Raw genomic sequence first — 26,228 nt, 5'->3', positions numbered from 1 at the left:
AACCTTACATGAAAACGGCTTCCATGCTCCTACTTTAAAGGCACATTTTTTTTCCCTCACTTTTATTAGTCCCAGTATATCAAAAACAATGCAAAGGTGATAGATGCATAGTCTACTTGCTAGCCTATTACCTCTCTTTTGAAGTGCCTAGCATCTTTGTGGAGTTATATATAATGTTCAGTATTTACACTAAAGAGTAAAATTACCAGGGCTGTGGTGTGAGAAGAGGGCTTCCCTGTTTTCTCCACCACTTCTCCATGTATATTCTGAATCCCACAGGATTAATTTTGTATGATTCCCCACTGCTGCTACACACACTACTGGAAAATGAATACACTCTCTTACCTTCTAAATAACATCTAGTTTGCAGGATGATGGTTAAACAATTGAAATAAGAGAAAATTATGAGATGGTAAAATATCAATGGATTTCTACAAAACAAAATGAAAAAACAGGCGGCAGAAAAGGAGAGGAATGTTCATGTTTGCCCAAAGTATATTATGGCACAAAAAAAACCAAACAAACCAAAAAACAAAAAAACAATTCTGAGAGGAAGTTTCAAAGGCTGTACCTTTGCATAAAATTGCAGACTTTGCCTTATGAATGAATCTTGATATGCATACATATGGGGGGTGTGGGGAGGTTGCAGGAGAAAAAGAGCGAGAGAGAAATTAATGAGCAAGCACATATAAAGCTAAGCAAAGTTGTTGGGGTTTTTTTTGTTTTGGTGGTTTTTTTATTTGAACAAAACTTTAGAGGACTTGCAGGGTAATATCAGTGTAAATCAGCAGTAATTGACAGAGTTACTTTGGCATAAAATTTCTGCACATTCAGAATGGAGCTCAAGGTGTTTACAGACCATTAATTTTTAAGAAAACAAGCATCTCCTCTTTAAATGTGAAACACTTACCTGAAAGCTGTCTGAAATTTTGCCAGCTGTTTGATTAATCTTATTTAACATGTGTTTTTTAAAAAGATGCACCTACAGGACTCAAGCAGCTCTGACATCTTCTGCACAAGCAAGCTGCACTGCCTCTGTGGGGGAGGCAGGCTGACATTGATACATCTCAGGAAGTACTGATCCTTTCAGAAGTGTCAGTGTTTCAGAGCCCCCACCATCCTCATCACCCACATACACCAGAAAACAGCATTTTCTCTTCTCTGTGCTATTTGCAGACTGCAAACAAATTTATGATATTACCAAAGTGACATGGAGTAACACCCCAGATGGTGGGGGTCATTATATAAATAGAAAAACTGAGTGGGCCCTTCATCTGCATGAACTTAATGAAGCCTCATGCTGCATTCACCTCAATTATTTTCACAACAGAAATAAATCAGGCCAAGTTGGTGGAAAAAATTTGAGGCCTGCCAAGCTTCTACTGAAAGATACTTCTTTAGACCTCTGAGGAATTGGTCTTGTTTTTCATTCTTAAAGCAAAGAGTAAAAGTGCATCAAGTTGGCAGCTTTTTTAGGCTCGTTTTTAATTTTTCCTTTGAGATTCTCTTTGTCCACAGAAACTTGTGGATTCCTTTTTGGGGCCTTACATTTATCTGTAAGAACAAAATTTACAGGCATTCTTCAACATGGATGAGGGGAACACTCTTGTCTTCCTGCAGCCATTGCCATTGGCAAACTAAAGAGACTGGCATTGAAACTATGAACTGGATGACAAGAGCCTATTTACATAATAAGTAGAAAAGTATTACAGAGACACAGAAGAAAGTTTTAAATATTTAATATTGAGAATACTTGGTGTAATTTTTGTATTATAAAGGCTCTTACATACCATTTTTCAACACTGATCATAGCTACTATGAAAGTCACTGTCGTGGTTTAACCTCAGCCTGCAACTCAGCACCTTACAGCTACTCACTCCCCACAGTGGGATGGGGGAGAGAATCAGAAGAGTGAGAAAGCTCATAGGTTGAGATGAAGACAATTTAGTAGTTAAAGCAAAGCCAGGCACCCAAGCAAAGCAAAACAAGTTATTCAGTCCCTACTTCCCATGGGCAGGCAGGTGTTCAGCCATCTCCAGGAATGCCAGGCTCCATCACGTGTAACAGTTACTTGAGAAGACAAATGCCATAACTCCAAATGTCCCCAACTTCCTTCTTCTTCCTCCAGCTTTTACTGCTGAGCATAACATCATATGACATGGAATATCCCTTTGGTCAGTTTAGATCAGCTGTTCCAGCTGTGTCCCCTCCCAGCTTCTTGTGCATCCTCAGCTTACTCATTGATGGTCCCGTGTATAAAGCAGAAAAGGTCTTGAATCTGTGTAAGCACTGCTCAGCAATAACAAAAAACATCCCTGTATTATCAATACTGTTTTCAGCACAAATCCAAACCAGCCCTAAAACAGCTACTTAAGAAGAAAATTAACTCTATCCCAGCCAAAACCGGTAGAGTCACACTGCCTAATTAGAATTCAATGTTTAGCTTAAAGTCTAAATAGACATGGTACGGGAGATGAAAAAAAAATAGAGGTATAGTGACTGAATAAAACAACAGGTAAAAAAATTTACAGAATATTAGGTCTTAGAACTGCTGAGATCTTACTGTAGTATCCTATCAACTACTCTTTTAGTACAGCTTTTATATAATGCACATGAATATCTTTTTACACTGACCCATACTTACTTTTCTATTCACCTTAGCACTCCCTGTAGTTTCCTAACTAATTCAAAGAGCAATGCTGATCTTCTGCATTTACGTTAATATAAATTGAATCAATTTAATGTTCACTAAAATATTTGCATTTCATAAAATCAGAGCAGATTGAAAGCTGGGTGCTTTCTTTCCCGCTGGGGAGATACTTGTTCTTTTTCTAAACTGTCAGTAGAAATCTAGGCATGGTAAACAAAAAAAAACACCTAGAAAACACTCATAAGTTATATTTTCAGATTATATGCGTGTATTAGTAGCAAAAACATATTCGAAGGTGACTGAAAAGATATGGCACTTAGGGACATGGTTTAATGGTGGACTTGGCAGTGTTAGGTTTATAGTCGGGGCTCAATGATCTCAAAGGTCTTTCCCAACCTAAATAACCCTATGATTCTGTGAAAATGTGCCTGTGTTTTTAAAGACTTAGTGTTACAAAAGAGTTTCAGCTAGCTTTCTTTTAATATTTCAGAATATTATTTTCTAGGGAGATACATGGATAGTGTTTAGATTATCAGGGGCTCAAGTTTTATATAGCTAGTGCATGGCTGTAAATCAGGACGAGAGAAAATTTGAACCAGTATGTAAGCTGTGGCAGACAATATGCTGTTTCTGCTGTCCTATATGCTTTTGAAAAAAAAGTGTAAATAGTCCTATGCTTCTAATAAGTATCAATAATCAGTTGTTACATTCACTTTCCTGAAGACCAATTGAGTTCCTTGCTCTTTGTGCTCCTGCACACTCTGCTCCAGTGCAACATTTGCCTATGACAATATCTCCTGTTGCTGTATTTTTTGAGCAACAGATGTCACAGCTAAAATTCTATAGGTCCATCACTCAAACTAGAAACAAAGCCTGGTCATCACAAACCCAACCGCTTTTGAAGGTGATTCCATTTAGTCAGTAACGTTTGCATCTGTTTCGATTGGTGTGATAAAACTGAAGAGAGTACTACCCTCATACATAACGGGCTAAGAATGTTTTTGTTCTGGAAGCCATTCTGGAGCTTACTGTAATATACCACATAACTGGATATAGACTTTTATATATACTGTCAATTCAGATGAGAAATCAGCAGTTCTTAGATTTCCTATTTCCCTATGGTTTTCTGGGCTATTGAGTATGATTGATGGCTCTATTGCAGAAGTTTTCTGGGTCTTTCCTTACACACCTTTTTATATGTTTTCTGGGTACACATTCTTTCCATCATCTTAAAAACTTTCTTTTTTTTCCAATTACTGCTAAACTAATTCCTCTCATAATCTGATGTATTAAAATGAATCAGATAAGAATATTAATTTCGATGAGTAATTTATTTTTTCCATCTTGATAAATATAATATAAAACCTTAAATGTATGTTTAGATGTTGTGTAAAATCCATAGACTACTGTCATAGGAGAAAATAGAGTTTGAATTGTGAATGTTAACAGGTGGCAGATAACAGTCTGTGTGTGTGTGGTGTGGAGGAGAGCAGATGTCCAAACCTGAGTGTATGAGCTCTTAAGCAGAAGCCTGCTGCTTACTAGCGGCAACTGGTATGGGTTTGTTGTAAATTTTGACAGTGACTGGTCTAAACAAAAGTGTTTCATCCTGAATCTTCCACTTAATATACAGACATGAGGCAGAAGAACAAAATGCGTGGCTGATTGGGCATTGTGCTTCTGCATCTAGGCTTTCGGTTGGAAAATTGAAGGTAAACTTTTGGTTGGAAAGTTGAGGATCTGAAGACAAAAGGAGGATGAAAAGTAGAACTGATTCCAAAATGAAGATGCAGATTCTGGCTGGAGGGAAGATCCTGGAAGAGGAGGAAGAACCTTGAGATGTAAGAGCTGTCTGGAGATGAACACTGGGAGATAGAAAGCTTAGTATCCAGATCCATTATGGGTTGATTTCTGCATCTGTCCTGAAATTACTTAGTTTCCTCCTCAAAAAAATGTCACATTGAAATAAAATAGAATTGGAATAAACATGTGGAAATCTTTAAAAGAACATCCTTCATTATTACAAAATCATAGAATCATAAAACAGCTTCAGTTGGAAAGGACCTTTAAAGGTCATTTAGTCCAACCCCTCTGCAATGGGGAGGGACATCTTCAAATAGATCAGGTTGCTCAAAGCCCCATCCAGCCTGACCTTGAACACATCCAGTGATGGGGCATCCATAACTTTTCTGGGCAACTTGCTCTGGTGTCTCACCACTCCTACTGTAAAAAAATCCATTCCTTGTGTCAAATCCAAATATACTCTCAGTTTAAAATTGTTGTCCCTTGTCCTCTCACTACAGGCTTTAGTAGAAAGTCTTTCTCTATTTTTCTTATAAACTCTCTTTATATATTGAAAGGTCACAATAAGGTATACCTGGAAACTTCTCTTCTCCAGCGTAAACATCCTCAACTCTCTCAGCCTGTCCTTGTAAGCGAGGTGCTCCAGCCCCCTGATCATCTTTGTAGCTTTATTGCTACCACTACTACCTCTAGCACTACTACCTGTACTACCACTGGAGCAGGTCCATGTCTTTCTTATGCTGGGGACCCTAGAGCTGAACACAGTACTCCAGGTAGGGTCTCATGAGATCAGACTAGTTGGAGAGAATTAGCCCTCTCGACCTGCTAACTATGCTTCTTATGAAGCCCAGGATATGGTTGGCTTTCTAGGCTGCAAGTGCACATTTCTGGGTCATGTTCAATTTTTCATCCACCAGTTCTCCCAAGCCACTCTCTGCAGGGCTGCTCTCAATCCCTTCATCCCCCAGTATGTATTGATACTGAAGATTGCCCCAATCCAGGTCCATGACCTTGCACTTGGCCTTGTTGAACCTCATGAGATTCACATGGGCCCACTTCTCAAACCTGTCAAGGTCCCTCTGGATGGCATCCCTTCCCACTAGTGTATCAACTGCATCATTCAGCTTGGTGTCATCTGCAAAGCTGCTGAGGGTGCACTCAGTCACACTCGCTGTGTTGTTAATGAAGACATTAAATATTACTGGTCCCAGTATTGACTCTTCAGGGTCACCATTCGTCACTGGTTTCCACTTGGACATTGAGCTATTGACTGTAACTCTTTGGACACAGCTATCCAGCCAATTCCTTAGCCATCTAGCAGTCCATCCATCAAATCCATATCACTCCAATTTAAAGGGAAAAGTGTTGTGGGGCACCATGTCAAAGGCCTTGCAGAAGTCCAGGTAGATGACATCTGTAACTCTTCCTTTGCCCACTGATGCACTCAGTCCATTGTAGAAGGCCAGTAGGTCAGTCAGGCAAGACTCGCCCTTGGTGAAGTCATGTTGGCTTTCTCTAATCACCTCTCTGCCCACCATATGTTTTGAAATGTCTTTCAGGAGGGTCTGTTCCATATCTTACCTGGCATAAAGATGAGGCTGACTGGTCAGTAGTTCCCAGGGTCCATCCTAGCCTTTTGAAAATGGGTGAAATGGGTGTGATATTTCCTTTTTTTTTTTTTTTCCCAGTCACTGACGATGTCACCCAACTGCTATGACTTTTCAAATAAGATGGAGAGTGGCTTGGCAGCTACCCCAGCTAATTCCCTCAGGATACTGGGATGCATATCATCAGGTCTCATGGACTTACATATCTTCAGGTTTCTCAGGTGGTCTCAAACCTGACCTTCTCCTATGATTGGAGAGACTTCATTCCACCAGCCCCTGCCCTGAGGTTCAGGGGCTTGAAAGATGTGGGAAGAGAGATCAACTTAGAAAATTGAGGAAAAAAAATGGTGAGTACCTCTGCATTCTCCACATCATTTATCACCAGCTCCCCCATCTTGTTTACCAAGGGGGTACATTTTCTCTAATCTTCCTTTTTTAGCCAAGTTACCTGTAAAACCTTCTTTACTATTCTTTGTATCCCTTGTCAAGTTCAGTTCCAACTGCACCTTAGCTTTCTTAATCCCATCCCTACACATCTGGTAAATGTCCTTACATTCTTCCCAGAATACATATCACTGGTTCCAGTGCCTGTGCATTTCCTTCTTACACCTCAGTTTGACCAGGAGGTCCTTACTGAGCCAAGCTGGTCTCCTGCCTTCATTGCCCGATTTCTTACACAAGGGAATCAATAGATCTTGCACTCCAAGAATAGTATCCTTAAAAAGCTGCCAGGTCCTCACTCCTTCACACATCTCAGAAAATGAAAACTATTTCCTTTATCTTCCTATGTCGGATCCTTGGCAAGGGACTGGCTCACTAAAATGATCCTGTATCCATCTGGATCGTAGATGCAAGGGCACTAGCCAGGAGCTTCATGATTCTGTTTCCAACTAGATGATCAGGAAAGTAGGTAAAATTACTGCTATCTAAAAATGTCCAGAAACTTAAAGAGATCCATCTTGCACAAGATATTTTGGGCAAGATAACACAATTCCTGAATTTGGTTTTATCGTGTTTTCCAGAAGCCACAGTAAACTGAATATTTTTGAAAAGGAGGGATGATACAAAAAATAAATGTCAGTATCAGTCAGATGGTCTTTTGTATTCTATGACAGGTGATAACATTTTTTGATCTTTTTTTTCAGATCAAAAAAGTGCAAGTATGCTTCATCTAGGAAGGAGAGTTCCTTAAAAAGAAGAAAGAAAACGTATTTCAAATTTTACAATTTTAACATTCCTGATGGGAATAGCTCTTAAATAAATAAATAAATAAACAAACAAACAAACAAACATATCCTTTACTTGTGAATAAGAATGAGTTTTGGGCTGCAAATTTTACATTTTTCTGAAATTCGTTTTACCCATAGTGGTTAAATATTTTACAATAGGGGGAAATGTTTTTGTTTTAAAAATGTTTCAGTTTTATCACTTGCTAGAGTATGACTTAAAGTTTTTTGAAATCTTTCCAATGATCTCAGGTGAAGCCTCTAGTCTATCCATTTTATGCTCACTGAAAAGGTCTTGTAAATATCAGCTGTTAAAGAGGAAATCCTTTATAACATATTTAAGGATTTAAAATACCAATAGGGCAGACTACTTAAAAGGTGGTCTACCAGAAACAGGATTATAAAGAAAACAGTCCATTAAAAAATTCAAGTTGGCAATGTTCCTTTAATCTTTTAAGTTTAGCCTTGAGATAATTCATTCAACAGAGTCTTTCAGACTCCGGCTACAAATACTTGCGTTTGATATCCAAAAGGACTATCTTTTGTGTCCCCTGAGGCTTTAGAAAAACAAGTAGATGAATTGCATTTTAAAAGATGAATCCTGTTTTTTTCCACACTACTTTCACTATTTCTAAAATGATTTTTCTGGCTTCACATCTTCCTAGTTAGCACTAAAAGTTATAAAATATGATTAGCAACTCTGATCAAAATAAGTAGCTTTATTAAAATAGATTAGGCACTATAATTTGTCCACTGTAACTTCTGAGCTGTATCTTTCCCCAAACTTAGCTTTCAAGTTAGAGGCTGAGCCTAAAAAGCTCTGAGTGTTCTGTAGCACTGCATGCTTCAAGGCTGAATTCTTGTTGTTCACACATAAGTGCATTTAAAGAGAAATATAAATTCGCTAGTGACTTTCTGGGTTGTTGATGCCTCTCAGGCTGCAAACTGGTTTCAGTTACACAGTGGAGAATTTCTCGTATAGGGGAACTCTAATAAATGCAGGTTTTGGCAGTCACATTTTCATAAATCCAGGATCTGGGGGCAGGCAGGATGGGTGTTTGCAGCTTCTTAGTACTAGGATATGCCATTTTCTTCAGTCACAGGTTCTGATCAACTCCTTTCGAAAACAAAAAGACCCTGCTAGTATTAACTGAAACAATATATAAGGCCCTAAACTTCTTTTTCTTAAGACACATCCAATCTCACCAGCTCCTGTGCTTGGAATTTAATAATAATGACAGCATAGTGATAACATTTGTCAGGAAATATTACACATAGAGGGAAAAAAAGCTATCTGAAAGTATAATACATATGACGTTTTAGGTTGTGAATACTCATGCTTCTGCCTACATTTGTGTATTTCATCTTAAAATAATCTCCTTATATCTATGTTTCTCAGTGCATCTGAGGCCATAATTTTCAAATGCAAATATTGCGCTCAATGAATATAAAATAAATATCAAAAGCAGATTCTTAAAAGAAAAACTGTAGTTTCATCTGTACTTGAATTCCCTTTTGTTCATGCTAGAAAAAAGAAAGTGTAATTAAGCATATGCCATTATAACAAGTATGTGGCAATGTGATTGCAAGCATCACTAAGGATGCCTTTTTTCTGTTGGTCAGGTACACGTTTTCAAGATTTTTTGGTTGATTGATTTTCTTTTTCTTTTTTTCCTTCAAAAAGTTTTTTTAAAAGTGCAACATTTCCTTGGTCATAAAATTGTTCATAACACTTTGTGATTACACTAAAAAGGTGAGTATTTATATATGGAGTTGTTTCTGACTACATATAACTCAGTTTGGATTTTTTTTTCCCTAGAGGAAGCCTGTTGTGACCTTTTTACTTAATTCTTAGGAAGAAGGTGCTTTCAGATGAAAAACTATTAAGGAATAAGTACGATACTTTGAATTCATACCTCGATTTATTTTTTTTCTAATATCTTTTTTAAGTTTGCACATCTTTCTTGTTTAGAGCACAGAACACTAAGGAGTATATTTTTAATATTTTTTTATTTTGTCTCTGTTGAGTGCTGTGTGAGAAATCTACATACAACATAACTTTTTGTACAATTTACTTCCCAAAACTTAAATAGATCTGCAAGAGTTTGGAGACAGAATTCAACCTCACCAGCTGCCTTGCAGGGAGTAATTGTTATAGCCATTCAAGGATATTTTAGCTGGCTACTTGGTCTGGCAAAATTTTGTTAAATGTCTCATTGCAGGGGTGTACAGAAAACTGCAAGTAGTAGCTGTCAGCTGTCTCTGGTTCATGTCAGGTAGAACAGACGAATCAGTTGAAAACAAGTTTTCTCATCTTGACATAACATCTTAGCATGTTAGAGAGAGTGCTCTTTCAACAGAAGAAACATAAGAAGCCTTTTGGACTGCCTGCGTAAGGCTTTCTAACCTGTTTGCTTTCCCTTAGCCTGCTTGCAAGCTGAAACTTAAGAGGCTGATATAAAAGCCCTGATCAAAGTTCCTTGTCTTCCCTGGAGGAAATGTAGGTTTTCACACAACCACATTGTACAGCTTTGATGGAAGGAGGATCCTACATAGGCTGTTAATATATAGGTTAAATTTACCTCCACCGAGCAACAGGATGGATGAAATACCTTAAAAGTTATTTTTCCCCTTAAGCAGGTGACAAAGGAGTCATGCTGGCATGAAGAAGGAAACAGAAAGTGAAGAGAAACAACCTGGAGTGATGACAGAGTAATGACAGAGTAATTCTAAACCACAAACTAGTTTAACATGGTTGCTATGGTATGCATATATGTAATGGTCCTAGAATACTGACACTAGCTAATGATCTACTATGGAACACAGAGACTTGAAGTGGATTCTTTCACTAAACAATCATTTTAATTTCTGTCTCCAGCTACTAATTCAATCTAGATTGAAGAATAACTGCAGAAAAGTTTTGTCCTTGTTTTCAATCTTTATGAAAAATCCTGCCCATTAGTTGCCAAAGTACACATATTTGGAACAAAAATATTACTTAGAGATATATATATTTAGGTGTTTATCATATCCAAGTCTCCAACTGGAATGTGAAATGACATGATTTCATTTATTATTTGCATGCACAGATTAACTGAATTCAGGTTGGAAGGAACCACAGGACATATCTTGTCCAATTTCCTGCTCAAAGCAGAGTAAGCTGTGGAGTCAGAGAAGGACTTGCAGGGCTTTTATCCATCTCCAAGGATGTAGACTGTACAGCCTCTCTGGGCAGCCTATTTCATTGCCTGGCTGTCTTCAGGGTGAAAGGCTTTTCCTTATATGTTTGAACAGCTTGTTTTTCAATTTATGACAACTGTCTGTCATTTTCCCATTGTTTACTTGGATAAAGACCCTGTCTACATCTTCTCACTCTGAGAGACAACTCTGTTTCACAGAATCAAAGAACTATTTAGGTTGGAAAAGTCCTTTGAGATCATTAAGTCCAACCTTTACCTAGCACTGCCAAGTCTACTGCTAAACCATATACCTAAGCACCACATTTAAACATCTTTTAAATACCACCAGGGATGGTGACTCAATTATTAGGCTGGTGTGAAAGGAATTGTGGATTTTGCATTGTTGAAATTTGCCATTTGATATTGGAATACATTCTTAAATAAATGTGGTTATGTTATACATCATGTGAATGAGCTTTTCTCACTTTTTTTCTTGCTTCTTATTACTTGCTGTTTATTTTATTTTTATTTTAGACTACGTAAATTATATTAGACAAAAGGCAAACTTGAGAAATTTTCTTATTCGAGTTCAAAATGGGTTGTAAAGCAGCAGAGACAACTTGCAACATCAACAACGCATTTGGCCCAGGAGCTGCTAATGAGCGCATAGTGCAGTGGTGGTGCAAGAAGTTTTGCAAAGGAGATGAGAGCCTTGAAGATGAGGAGCATGGTGGCCAGCCGTCAGAAGTTGCAACAACCAATTGAGAGCAATCATCGCAGCTGATCCTCTTACAACTACACGAGAAAGTGCCAAAGAACTCAACATCAACCATTCTACGGTCATTCAGCATTGGAAGCAAATTGGAAGGTGAAAAAGCTCGATAAGTGGGTGCCTCATGAGCTGACCCAAAATCAAATAAATCATCATTTTGAAGTTGTACAACAACCAGCGATGACCAGCTCAGGGGCTGGACTGAGAAGAATCTCCAAAGCACTTCCCAAAGCCAAACTTGCACCCAAAAAAGGTCATGATCACTGCTTGGTGGTCTGCTGCCGGTTTGATCCATTACAGCTTTCTGAATCCCAGTGCAACCATTACATCTGAGAAGTATGCTCAGCAAGTGGATGAAATGTACCAAAAACTGCACCACCTGCAGCCAGCATTGGTCAATAGAAAGGATCCAGTTGTTCTCCACAACAACGCCCAACCGCATGTCGCATAACCAACACTTCAAAGATTGAACAAATTTGGCTACAAAGTTTTGGCTCATCTGCCATATTCACCTGATCTCTTATGAACTGACTGCCACTCCTTCAACCACCTCAACAACTTTTTACAGGGAAAATGCTTCCACAACCAGCAGGATGCAGAAAAATACTTTCCAAGAGCTCATTGACTCCTGAAGCATGGATTTTTAAGCTACGGGAATAAATAAACTTATTTCTCGTTGACAAAACTGCATTGATTTTAATGGTTTCTATTTTGATTAATAAAGATGTGCTTGAGCCTAGTTATAATGATTTAAAATTCATGGTCCAAAACCACAATTATTTTTGCACCAAAATAATACTTCCCTGGGCAGACCATTCCAATGCTTGACAAGCTTTTGGGTGAAGAAATTTTTCCTAATGTCTAGTCTAAACCTCCCCTGGTGCAACTCAAGGCCATTTTCTCTCATCCTATTGCTCGTTACTTGGGAAAAGTGACTGACACCCTCCATGCTACCACCTCCTGTCAGGAACTTGTAGACAGCAATAAGGTCTCCCCTCAGCCTCCTTTTCTCCAGGTTTTAAACAGCCTCAGTTCCATCAGCCACTCCTCATAAGACTTGTGCTCTAGACCCTTCACCAGCTTTGTTGGTCTTATCTGTACACACTCCAGCACCTCAATGTCTTTCTAGTAGTGAGGGGCCAAAAAATGAACAGAGTATTCAAAGTGCTGCCTCACCAGTGCAGAGTACAATGGGATGATCACTTCCCTGGTCCTGCTGGCCACACTATTCCTGATTCAAGCCAGGATGCTGTTGGCCTTTTTGGCCACCTGGGCACACTGCTGGCTCATGTTCAGCTGGCTGTCGACAACACCCTGAGATCCTTTTCCAATGGGTATCTTTCCAGCCACTCTTTCCCAAACCTGTAGCACTGCCTGGGGTTGTTGTGACCCAGGACTCAGCACTTGGCCTTGTTAAACGTCGTACAATTGGCCTCAGCCCTTTGATCCAGCCAGTCCAGGTCCCTCTGTAGAGCCTTCCTCCTGTCAAGCAGGTCACCACTTCCAGCCAATTCCCTCATCGAGATCATTGATAAAGCTATTAAAGACAACTGGCCCAGTACTGATCCCTGGAGAACACCACTCATGACTGGTTTCCAACTGGATTTTACTCCATTCACCACCACTCTTTGGGCCCAGCCATCCAGCCAGGTTTTTACCAAGGAAAGAATATGCCCATCCAAGCTGTGAGCAGCCAGTTTCTCCAGAAGAATGCTGTGGGAAACAGTGTCAAATGCTTTACTGAACTCTAGGTAGACACAGCCAGAGCTTTTCCCTCACCCACTACGTGGGTCACCTTGTCATAGAAGAAGATCAGGTTAGTCAAGCAAGACCTTCCTTTCTTAAACCCATGTTGACTGGGCCTGATCGTCTGGTTGTCCTGTACATGCCATGTGATAGCAACCAAGACGATTTGCTCTGTAACTTTCTCTGGCACCAAGGCCAGACTGACAGGCCTGTAGTTCCCCAGATCCTTCTTCCAGCCCTTCTTGTAGATGAGCATCACATTTGCTAACCTCCAGTCAACTTGGACCTCCCTGGTTAGCCAGGACTGCCGATAAATGATTGGAAGTGGCTTGGTGAGCACTTTGCCAGCTCTCTCAGAATCCTTGGGTAGATCCCATCCAGCCCTACAGACTTGAGTGCCTCTAAATGTAGCAGTTCACAAACCATTGCCCCTTGGATTATGGGACCTCATTCTGGTCTTCATCCCTGTCTTCCAGATCAGAGGACTGGGTACCCCCAGAACAACTGGTCTGACTATTAAAGACTGAGGCAAAGAAGGCATTTAGTACCTTAGCCTTTTTGTCATCCTCTGTCACTATGTTTCCCCCTGTTTCCAATAAAAGATGGAGATTGTCCTTAGCCCTCCTTTTGTTGTGAATGTATTTATAGAAACATTTTTGTTGACCTTTATGGCAGTAGCCAGACTAAGTTCTAGATGGGCTTTGATTCTTCTAATTTTATCCATGCATAATTCAGTGGCATTCTTGTAGTCCTTCTGAGTAGCCTGCCCCATGTTCCAAAGGTCATAAACTCTCCTTTTATTCCTGAGTTCCTGCCATAGCTCTCTGTTCAACCAGGTGAGTCTTCTTCCACACCTCCCCATCTTTCAGCACATGGGGACAGCCTGTTCCTGCACCTTTAAGGTTTCCTTCTTGAAGAATGTCCAGCCTTCCTGGGCTCCTTTGCCCTTCAGGACTGCCTCCCAAAGGACTCTATCAACGGGGTTCCTAAACAGGTCAAAGTCTGCCCTCTGGAAGTCCAAGATAGCAGTTCTGCTGACCAGCCTCCTTACTTCTCCATGAATCGAAAACTTGATCATTTTATCATGTCTGTGCCCAAGATGGCCAACAACCATCACACCAGCCACGAGTCCTTCTCTGTTCACAAAAAACAGGCCCAGTCGGGCACCTTCCCTAGTTGGCTCACTGACCAGCTGTGTCAGGAAGTTCTCTTCCACACACTCCAGGACTGTTTTTTCTCTGCTGTATTGTATTTCCAGCAGTCATCTGTTAAGTTGAAGTCCCCCATGAAAACAAGGGCTAGTGATAGTAAGACTTCTCCCAGCTGCCTGCAAAATATTTTGTCTACCTCTTCATCCTCGGGTGTTCTATATCAGACTCCCACCAGGATATCTCCTTTATTGGCCTTTCCTTTGTTTCTTACCCATAAGTATTCAACTCTACCATCACCATCATTAAGCTCCAGACAACCAAAACACTCCCTAACATACAGGGCTACCCCACCTCATCTCCTTCCTTGCCTATCCTTCTGAAGGGTTTATAGCCATCCATTGCAGCACTTCAGTTGTGTGAGTTGTGTGACCATGTTTCCGTGATGTCAATTATATTAGTTTTTGTGCTACACAATGACTTCCAGCTCCTTCTGCTTGTCGCCCATGCTGCGTGCATTGTTGTAGATGCACTTCACTTGGGCTATTGATCCCACCATCTTTTGGGGGGGAAGAAACCCTAATTCCTACATAACCATTCGCATGTTCCCAGTGCATCTCTGCACTCAGTGTTAGATTCAAAAATATATACTCAGAGCATGAGACACTAAGAGCAAACTATTTCTTGAAGGGTTTGAGAGGTGAAAAGACCTCATGGTATTTATCTTTTTTTTTAATCATTTTAACTTTATCCTGATAAGAACACTACTTGAAGATTAAATATTGGTTGTTTCAAATAACAACTTTAAATTCTGCAGGGCAATATTATATTTTCTTTTCATGCATCTTTCTGTATGTTCATCCTTCTGGGCCACATATTGAGCAACTTGTTTAATAGCAAGGCACAATGACACCTCCGCTGATTCTTTGCTTCAAGTCACTTGGTTTTGCCACCATTGAAAGAGACAGAGAATTCAGAGTAAGAATTGTAACTTAGGTGAGATACCGTGGAGATGCAGGATACTAAATGGCAGTGGTTTGTGTTCTACTTCTACTCATATGAAAGTCTGCAAGAATACTTCGTTCTCCAGCATACTGTTCTATCTCAGTGGCATTTTCAGTACCATATATGAAGCTAAACACTAGTTGTCTTTAGTTCTATTGTCCTGTTTGACACACTTGGAGGTAGTATCACTAATTCAACTACTTGGCCTTTGGGGATACAATCAAATGCAGTGCTAAGAAGGATTGCAAATAACAGGATACATTCGTGTCTGTCCAGACCTCTGAAAAAATACTAAGTAGTAATAATAATAATAATAATAATAATAATAATAATAATAATAATAATAATAATAATAATAATAAAACAAAACCAAACAAACCAAACCAAACCGACCAAACAAACGAAACTGCCCACAGTGTCATGAAGATCTTGAAGAAACAGTTGAAGACAAGAGCCTAGAAATACACTTCTAGAGGCAGACTCTATTTTACCTCACTGACCAAGTCCCAAATATATCTAAAAGGCATGCTATCTCTTCTGTTAGTACATGATTTGCATGGGTAGGACTTACCTTTTTCAAATATAAACCTGCTTTCTAATTATAATATGGTGACTTTATATCATTTCACTTTTGGCATGCTCAGAATGAAAACAGATAAAATGCCCTCAATTTTTACATCCATAGACTTTTTAAGATTTACTTCCACTTAAACCTATGTAAAAATTCCTTACTGTAAGGAAAAACCTGATGTATTCCTTGAAAGGCTTAAGCACATAAAAATACATTGCTTTTGCATTATTTAACTTACAGTATCACAGTTAGAAATAAGAATTCAAAAATATCCTCTCTTTTATCAAATCATAAAGCATTGTACTTTTTTTTTTTCCACTCCTATCAGCTATGCACTTCTTTCTTAATTTGTGAGCAACCATCTATAATAAATGAAAATCTGCAGATCTCTGGTTACATGCCACATGCATTTCCAGAAGAAAAAACTAAGTTTTTTATTGATGCTGTATAGCCTGGGAATATGCAATGACTAGTTTTGTAAATACAAATAGTAGAAAAGTTAATAAAGTTATTTAGCATGTTGGTACATAATGATTCCTTACCTCCTTTAGAATAAAGGTACTACAGTTAAGGTAGTAAGACAAAATAATAATATTTAAAAAATCCAAATTTTTTGTTAACTGTATGATCAAAAAATTGTCTCAGATTTGATTTTTTTTTCTTATGGTATTAATGGTCTTATATTGTACTGAAAAAAACCCTCTGAATAAAGTTTTTAAATACCTCTGAATTAAGTTTTTCAGAACTCATGCTATAAGTATATTCCTTGCTCATTCCCCAGCCCTTTTTCTGCAACCTTGTTGACACTTTTTCACTGTTAAGATTAAAACACAAGAAACAAAGCCTTACAATGTAAAAGAATTGATAAATACAATGAATGCATTCTGGGAAGAATTCTATTTCCAATATTGAAAAAAAAATACACTTTGTACATGTAAAAACTGTAAAAAAACTAGTATTGGTCTCTGCAACTATAAATCCCTATTCAATATCTCTTAATGAGAATTTCCCTATTCAATATCTCTTAATGAGAATTTCCAAGTGCATAAACTGAGAATTGCTAAGGTATTTCTATTCCTTGAGTAGTTCAGAATGCCTCTTTGATAATAGATTCCTGTTCCCATTGGGGACATTCTTTTACACATACACTCTCAAAACTGAGTCATGGTATACAACTGGCATATCTTTCTAGGAATAAAAACTCCTGACAATCTCCTCAGATTCTGAGAATTTTCCCAAGCAGGGTGATACTTTCTCTGCAACTTGTTGACTTCAGTGAGACTCTTCGGTAAGTTGACTGCTTCACAACAGAAGTATTCCCCTACAGTTTGGCCTAGTTTTACTAATATTTAATTGACAACATTTAAATGTATGTAATTTCAATCCTTTCAGTAATGCATATGCCTGCTTCCTCTTGAAGGATGCACAAAGTGCTTTGCTTAATGAGGATTTATAATAATCCTTTTGGACTATTGGTCTGTGTCAGCTTTCCACAGAACATTCCTCATTACCGAAGTTGTTTCATTCTTGAATTGTTGTAAATCCACATGAGGAATGAATAGTCATTTCTGAAAAATAGCTGTTGTGTATTAACATCTAATGTTTCAAACAAAATTAAAAGGGGATCTGATGCCAATGGATATCTTTGCATAGCATCTGTGCATTTTCTTTCGAGATCTGATTATTGTAGCTAGCTACCGAATAGAACCCCATATTATTCTGCAGTCAGTAACTGTTGAAAAAGAGCCATTATGTTCTATCATGTGAGAAATTTGTATACTTAAGGACAGTTTTCAAGGCAGCTTTCACACAATAGTCATTAGCCAGCAAGTCCCCAACCACGGATTTCCATGATAGAATGTAGCAGTTTGGAAGAAGCTGTTATGGTCCATTGGGCCAATAATTTGCATTTTAAGCAGGGCCTAAATATGTATTTCTCTGACAAATTGGAGATGTTATGTCTTACTGGGTCAATAATGTATTTTGTAAATACTCCCTAAATAGGCATTTACATAATTTGTATATTTAAAATTCTGTAATTTAGTATCTACGCAACAGATCATAATGACTCCTCTAGAACTAGTATGATCTATTTTCATGTTGCTTAAAAAAAAGAGTTAAGAAAAGAGTAAATTATAATATTAATGAATGCTACAGCTATGAAAATGTTGAAAATTGAATTCACTGAAAACTTATGTTTTTCAAGTTCCTTTTTTGCTATGTTCTTTTTGTTTTACTGCATGGTAATAGTGCAGTATGTCAATTAACTCTCATTCTCTGTTTTTTATTGGATGGAAAACACACTGTTTGGTAGGTTGAAGGCCAAAGCAACACTTGAAGAAAATACTTTTGTCAAATACACCCATTTTAGTTATTACTGTAGTTACCATTCAGGTTCATTAATAAATACTTAATCAGAAGTACTCCTTAAAATGGTTCCAGGAGTATCCGGTGAGGCAGTTGTGCCTGGATAGATTTAGTCTAACTTTAACTTTATTGAGAATTTGACTTCTGTTCCGTATTATTGTCTAAAGTACCTCTACAGTCAGAGGAGCAAGTACAGGAATCCTAGAAGGTAGTTCACACTACCTGTTTTGGTCAGCCCCTTTAAAGAGAATGAATCATTCTCAGGACATATACATAGCTTGTTTTCTCACTGACTATAGAAGGAACCCAACTGGAACCTTTGAACAGAGACCTACTCTTTAGCTGGCTACAGTTAGATGAGATTAATCCTCTCCTTACAGAAACTTATTAGGCGAATCTATGTCCTAGTCTTTCATGCTTTAGCTCAAGAAACAAACACTTAGGCAACTGGCACAGGGAATTTCAAGATTTCTTCATATACTATTGCTTGCAAAATCCTTATGGCCATATTGCAAGTGCCATAAAAACTCTGACATACTACTTTCTTTATGTACAGGAATCAAAATCCTTAAGCCTAATGTGATTTGCCATATCTTTGTGCAACATATTTAAAGTATTTTTACTGCTTATCTTGGTTATATACAGGAAAAAAAAGGTAAATATTTAACATTAATTTCAAGTCAAAGGTTGAATCAGTCTCAAAAGTAATTGTTATTTCAAATAGTCACATTCTCTCTTCAAGCATTTGCAAACAGTTCAGTAAGAACACAAGATGTGAGCTGTTGTAGGTTAGTGACAAGTGCAGTGGACTTTTTGGATTTAATAACTTCTGCAACAAAAGAAGTTTCAAATCAAATTCAACTGAAGTATAAAATTCAAAATTAACAGTAATTCTAAGTCAGCTAAGCAGTTCAGCATTAGATTTTTAGCTGGCGTATGACCAATGCAGCTTTAAAAGAATATTCATGGTATCAATAATGCCCATGAAAGATAAACTCATTCTCCATGAAGAAGGTCAGCACAGGCTCTAGTTAAGCCTTCAACATGAGATTAAGCAAATCTTAAATAAGATATAAGTAATGTTTAGGGTTTCTGTATAGAGAGCTTCACCTTCAAGATCGTGTGGAAAATGAACCCATAAAGGAACATGTATGAATCTAGGTTATTTAAAATTACCAGAGAAAGTTTGTGTAATAGGGTTTTTGCCATGTTTTGTCCACAGCCACTTTATACGTATCACTGAAACACAATGGGACAAACTCTTCTGATCTCTGATTCCTGTGTTTCCATGACTAAAAAGGATGAATACATTTCAGTCATTTATACTGTGAAGAATGCAAAAGTAACTACAGGTTCATATTCCTGCATTTGTTGGCCATTTTATGCATCAGAATCATTACAACATTAAATAACTGTCAATTAACAATCACAATTATACAATGAAAACTGGCATTAGGACATGCATATGCTTTTGAAGAAACAGTATTTTCTAGATTTTGTCTAATTTTATTCCTATGTTGGCAGAAAGGAAGCACATCATGCTTCAGACATCACTTCCCTAGAGTGATAATCACTAATGAAATGTAACAGCAGGTTGATGCTGAGTTGGCAGAACAGTCATTGATGATAACAGATATGGACAGCTCTGTCACTCTTGAGGAGAGATGTGATTTTTGGTTTCTTCTGATTTTCTGTAGGTATGTGCACTGATGCGTCTCTGTGTTACATTTTCCATACTCATACGCTTGAAAAGCTCTGAAGACAAAGTTTAAACTCAGATTAACAAATAGTGATGTAGAGATGCTAAACAAGAGTAGCTGATTGCAAATCAACCCAGTTAGAGAAGCTGCATTTGTAGACAATGCAAAAATGCATGATTCCATACTGTTTATAGAGTTTTCCACTATACCAGCTGCCCTGTGATGAAGCACTAATTCTTCTGTTCAGCCTGACCAAATGGTAGAACCATATAGAACGTTTTGCATGTTAAATAAAAATGTTGAGTGTCAAATAAAATAAAATAAAAGGAATTTTGACATTCTGACATTTTTGCTTTTATTAAATTAATTATAAGTTTTAGTTTCTTTTTGTGAAACATGAAGGGACTCCCAGCAATCTGTCTTTTAAGGGAGAGGTTTGTTTACTTCCACAATTGCACAAATGGAAGTTTTAAGCAGTGTGCACATTTCTATATCCCAGCCATCAACCTCTGTTTTCTCTCTTATGTTTTCTTTTACTGAAGAAATATTCTCTAAATGTCCCTAGAATATGATCAGAGTTATTGCACTTTGGAGATAAATTACTATTTTTCTTGCTTTTTCTCCTACCTTCTACCATGTTAACTGGCTGCAGTTTGTTCCATGTTGATGTAGCTGGATCTTCTGTTATGATCTTAAATGTTATAATAATGATCAGAACACCTTACTCTTTCCATCAAGTGAATCTCCTTTTCTCCACATAAAGTAGCTTGTTTAAAATACACAGATCACAGAGATACTGAAAAAAGAAAAAGAGGAAAATTGGCAAAGTCTGTACAAGTCTGGAATATAGAAGGACTAACACATACTTTATATCAAAGTTCAAAAAAAAATTAATCTCATATCACCTAAGTATCAACAAGAGATGCAGCCAAATTATGTGGTAAACTTCATCTCAGTGGGTAAATATTATATGTATAAATCCTCTCCTGGTTAAAACACTCCATAGAAGATCTCTCTGCATCTCTTTTGAGTAGCATTCCTGATCCTACCAAGGGCAATGGGTAAAACTCATACTGACTTCAAAGAAATCTGCCTGGAAGTTTGCCTGCTTTATTTTGCAGCATTGCTGCCATTTCTGTTGCAGTAAAGCCCTCCTCTATTTTAAAAGAGAGAAAGAACAGAAATAAACCAGTCTTACTTCTCTTAGAATAATTGCATCTTACAGAGAAAAAGTACTTGCAGAAGTTTTATTGCTTTTTATGTATGATCTGTATTTATATGGGTGAGGTTCTTTGGAGAATGGAACATGAAAATATAAGTGCTATTACTAAATATACATATATTCATGCTAGCAACACAAAGAATATTAATAAAATCTCCAGGACCAGTACGCTGCCTAAAATATCTAAAGAAGAGGAATAATTCACTTAACTCCTTCCTTTAACAAAAAAAATCCTTTGTCACCTCTCACATATGAGTATAACTTCTCTCAGCTCTATATTTCCCATAGTCCCATAGAGCTTTCCCAGACATTTCTATGCTATTGTTCAACACCTGATGCTGTAAAATAATTTATATTTCATGACAAATGCAATATTCTTTTACTCACCAAGAATTAATACTTAGTTTCTGAAGTCTCAACCTCTATCTAGCAGTTGCACAACTGTTTTATGTTGCTCCTCAAAGTCTCATAATTTGACACAAGCAGTAATGCTCCCTTTTGTGCCTCACACTATGTGGCATCAATCTTCACAATTTACATGCAGCTAGCCAAAAAACCCTACACGAATAACTTACTGTCTTTCAGAGGAACAGTGGATAGGGATTAGGGGTTGAATATGGAAAGATTTATAAATGGAAATAAACAAGTGAACAATTACTCAGATTCCTGTATATCATATTTAAATTTATTGCTAGCTTACAGTTTAAAGTTGGAAATTATTCTCATGGTTTGAGTCCCTACATTTTTCCACACAGTTTGGTATATCTCTGTTCTTGTACCTCTCTCTACAATTTTCTTGAAGATGTCAGTCCTTAGGCATTTTTGTCATGTAGCAAGGGCTAAAATGCTCTGTGATATCACACTGTATATCAAGTTTATGTTTGGTCTAACTCTACCGAAGTCAGTGATATTATACAGGTATGATTTTTAGCTCCTTATCAGTGTATAATCATAAAAAGATTATTCACCTGCATCCTTCATTTTTATCATTCTGGGGTGGAAAACTTTGTCCCACATGGCTGAACTATCACAGTGATGCCATTGTTAATAGTTATTTTCAATTCTTTTTAAAATGTCAGTCAACCAAATATTTCAGTTATGGGTTATTCTTCCAGAACTTCTTTACTTCAGATAACATAATTCATGACAGCTCACTGTGGACAAACAATGTGAGCTTCTGACTTTTTAACATTATATTCAAAATGTCTTACTCCTTGCTCAGATGAGTTCACAGAGGAAAGGAATTGCAAACTTAGAAACATACAATACAGGCCTTTACTTTGGAACAATACTTCAGTTTCTTATTCTGTGGAAGTAGCTTCTCCACTGTTATTAAAATATACTTTTCCAAAAAGCAACTAAATAGTGGCAGGAAGAGATTTCAGATTTATTTTTCCCTGCTGTTTCCCTTATAGGAAGAGTCTATGAGTTACAAGAAAAGCTGTTCAAATTCCAGACAATTCATTTTAATTCAGTCAGGAATGGAAAAAAAGTGTTTCATATCTTTTATGCATACTGCCTCCTTGTATGCCTTGTCCTTCGTAGAAAAAGGTGACGATCCAAATAAAAGAAAAAAAACCAAGAAAGTAAAACAACAAAAACCCCCACCTGACCAGAAAAAGAACATCCAGGACACTGTTGCTCTTAGAAAGCAGAAGCACGGTCCAAAGAGTTCAGTGCTGATGCATATTCTACTCTTATTTGTGGTAACTTATTTCATTTTGAAAGTAGCGACTTTAATAGTGCTCTTTTAAATGTCTATAACCAACTTCCTATTTCCTGATAACATTAGCTTATCTGCATGACACTTGTTTGTCTCCCTTCAGTAATATTTGTGTCCTTTTTAAATTTATGAGTGCTTTTAAATTGCAATTCACTAAAGAAATTAGTTATTTTTTAGTTCACTGTTGTGTCTTTTGTTCAAAAACATGAAGAATAATTCTGCCAAAGGAGAAAAGATCATAGTGGTGATGGGTAAAAACAAATGCATTTTCAAGTCATTCTATCAATTCTTAAACTGGTTTAGGGTGAAGTTTTTCAAAGCTTTTTAAGTTTCTAGGAATACAAACAGATGCTTCAGAAAGCCCTAAGTAGTTTCTAGCATCCTGTGACTTTAATATGAATTGCATATTTCTGTTTTGAGAAGCTATCAACTTTCCCTCTCCATCTTTAGACATCTAAATTCCCATGAAATTTGGGAAATAACAGTTACTATTTTGTACTTATGCACTCCTAACAATCCAAACTACAAATGCAGCTCAAGTAGATATATTTGGGGTAGCATTATATTAGCTTTTCAGTGTAGTCTGAGTTTCAGGCTATTGTGCTTATCTATATTTGGAGTAATTTATACTAATGTGTATAAACTACCCAAAAGCTGAATCACACACCTGAATTGCCATAAAAGCATGATTTAAAAAATCTTTTCAGTTGTACTTAAAGAACTTCCCTGATAAAGGATTATTTTCCAGAACATGGCCTACTTGTTTCGGGCTTATGTTGAAAACTCATGGAAAATGCAAAAAATGACTCTTGTTATGCTTATGTTCTTGTTGTGTTTGTACTTCAAGAATCACAGACTTTTGGTTATTTACACTGCAGTCAGCTATCAAGAAATTAAGAGAAATGTGCAGTCTCCTTGAACAGTAACATTATTTTTGTTATATTTATGCACACAACTTATTTCCCAAATAAGTTGATAGAGAATGTTATTAAATAAGAATGAATATTCTTCTGATATCCCTGGTTCTTATGAAACCATTTCATAATTTTCATCCAAAAAATGACTGAAAAGGTTCTTAGCCAACCAATGAGAAATTAAGACAAGTGCTGAGATACCAGACTTTGTTTCATTTTCTCAGTAATATCTAGGTTAACTTCAATACTACTGCACTTAGTTTATCAAATTCTTCTGGAACCCCTGGTTCCCTAAGTAATGGAATATAAGACACAGCCTTTTTACTGCTCAGTTTTAACTGAAGTGCAATCAATGAGAAAGTGCTTTCTGAAAGAGAGGAGCAGTTTATCTTGACCTCAAAGCGACTAAAGAAATCCCTATATACCATCAAATGTTGTCACAAAACTGACATTGACAAAGAGTGCAGTGCCAGCTCCAAAATGCACTGTCCCTTCAACTGCATATATTTGCATCAATTTTACTGTTTTGCATATATTGCAATATGCATGTATGGTGAAGTTCATGCTGAAAAATATACTTTTCTATATGCAGTAGAAATTCCCAGCAAAAAGCCACATTCTGTACATATGTATTCCTTGCACTTTAGCCTTTTTATTTGATCGTGACCCTCAAAGTAATAAAAAAATGGTAATTTCAGGCCATGCATTGCTCAGCTTACCCAAACTAATACTTCATGCTTTCTGCTGCAAGAGCTCCTTCAAGCAGCAGTGGAATATTATGTTGCAGTGCAGTAAGCATTGTATAGATAAACATCCCATGATGGAAAAATACACCACCTAAAGGAGTGAAAAAGACAAACAAAACCAAAGTATCAGAAATTAAGGGCTAGAGCAGAGAATCCTTAAGTGAAAGGACATAGCTTGTATTATATGGGGGACCTAACAGACCCTATGGGTATAAATTCTATAAATTTATGAGATGGATACAAAATGCCTGGAGAGAACAAGGTAATAGAACTATGAGATTAGGAACAAAAACGGTCTTTATTGAATGAACTGATCATCGGTGTTTCAATGCCAAGCTTTCTGTAACGGCTTTTGATAGGCATATTTTTATGAAAAAATGATAGGAAAAAATGATCATTATTTCAAGTTTATTTGCGCCTAAAAAGGGCAAAAGGGTAAAAACTTTTCCAGCCTCTTTTCTTTCCCCTATCGCATTTTAGCAACTCAAACTATTCAGATATTCTACTTTGTTGTCTTCTTCTGTGAGCCATTCTTATACAGACAGTGCACAGTTCAAAATGTTGCTCTAGTATGGGACTGCTCAGAGGCACCTCAGTACTTGCCTTCTTTTTTTCTCCCCTTTTCTTTCTCTGTCCTTCTTTTGAAAGGGAAACCTTTATATGACTCTACAGTACAATATAGGGCTTACAAATCTTGTTGGGAAGCATTTTATTTTTTTTTAATTTCAGCTTGGGTGTGTACATTTGGTCACGGTAAAACAGTTTATGCCTAGTTATGATTTTCTGAGTTATATTTTACATTTCTCCTTAGTCCACTTTAATGTTTTTTTCTCTATTTCACCAACTCACTCACTTTTTTTTCCTTTCGTTGGATGGAGATTTAATAACAAAAGGGACATCTTACAGATTTTGTAGCATGGAAATATAGTGACTGTTAGATACATATTTCCATGAAGTCTGTACTCCAAAAGGAATGAAATTTCTCCTGATTAAGACCTGCCCAATAGCTAGTGCAAGACCTAAATTTATTTACATCTAGACTGTGATAAATCACATCTGTCTGCTAAAAAAAATCCCACAACTTTGTCATTGTTTTTAATATACTGCAGTGACCTTTCATGTTATTGCCATACCAGAAGTTGCATCTATATTGAATGGCAAATGAGTTAGTCACTTCAGTGTTATATGCTGTAGGTTTATAAAACATTAAGTTTTAGTAATGCAAATTATGATCACTACCACTGAGAACCCACAAAGCAATATCTTCAGGAAAGTACCTCTTCTGCCTGACCACATTTACTTGGCTTTACTACTAGAATTCATACTTCTAAAATTCAGGAAGGACATTACCACAGATCTCATTTAAAAAGAAAACATTACTTTTTCACAGATTCGCTTTCATGTTCAACTCCAGAAAGTTGTGGGGATTTTTTTGTGTGTTTGTTTGTGGTTTGTTGTTGTTGTTTCTTTTGTGTGAGTTTTTGGTTTTTTGTTTTGTTTTGTTATTTTGGGGGTTGTTTTTTTGTTGGCTTGGTTTGGTTTGGTTTTATACCATAAAAACTGCTGAGTCTTTATAACCAACTCTCATCAGCTAGCTCTGTGCTAGCTAGCAATACATCATAGGAATGATGTTGTTCTGATAATGTATTACTCTAATACATCATCAGTGTGACAATACGCTATGATGGATGAGCAATGCATCTTCCAGACAAAGATTTCAAATACAGATCTGCTTGGAAAAGGAACAACTCCTCTCCTGTATATTCTTCTAAGTATATTATCTTAGAACTTTATAAAATGCTTTTAAAATTTTACTCAAATTATTCATTTGGGCAGCCAACACATTCCC

Source organism: Caloenas nicobarica, chromosome 2 (genome assembly GCF_036013445.1).
Source record: "Caloenas nicobarica isolate bCalNic1 chromosome 2, bCalNic1.hap1, whole genome shotgun sequence".
NCBI lineage: Eukaryota > Metazoa > Chordata > Aves > Columbiformes > Columbidae > Caloenas > Caloenas nicobarica.
This window is presented reverse-complemented; position numbering follows the sequence as displayed.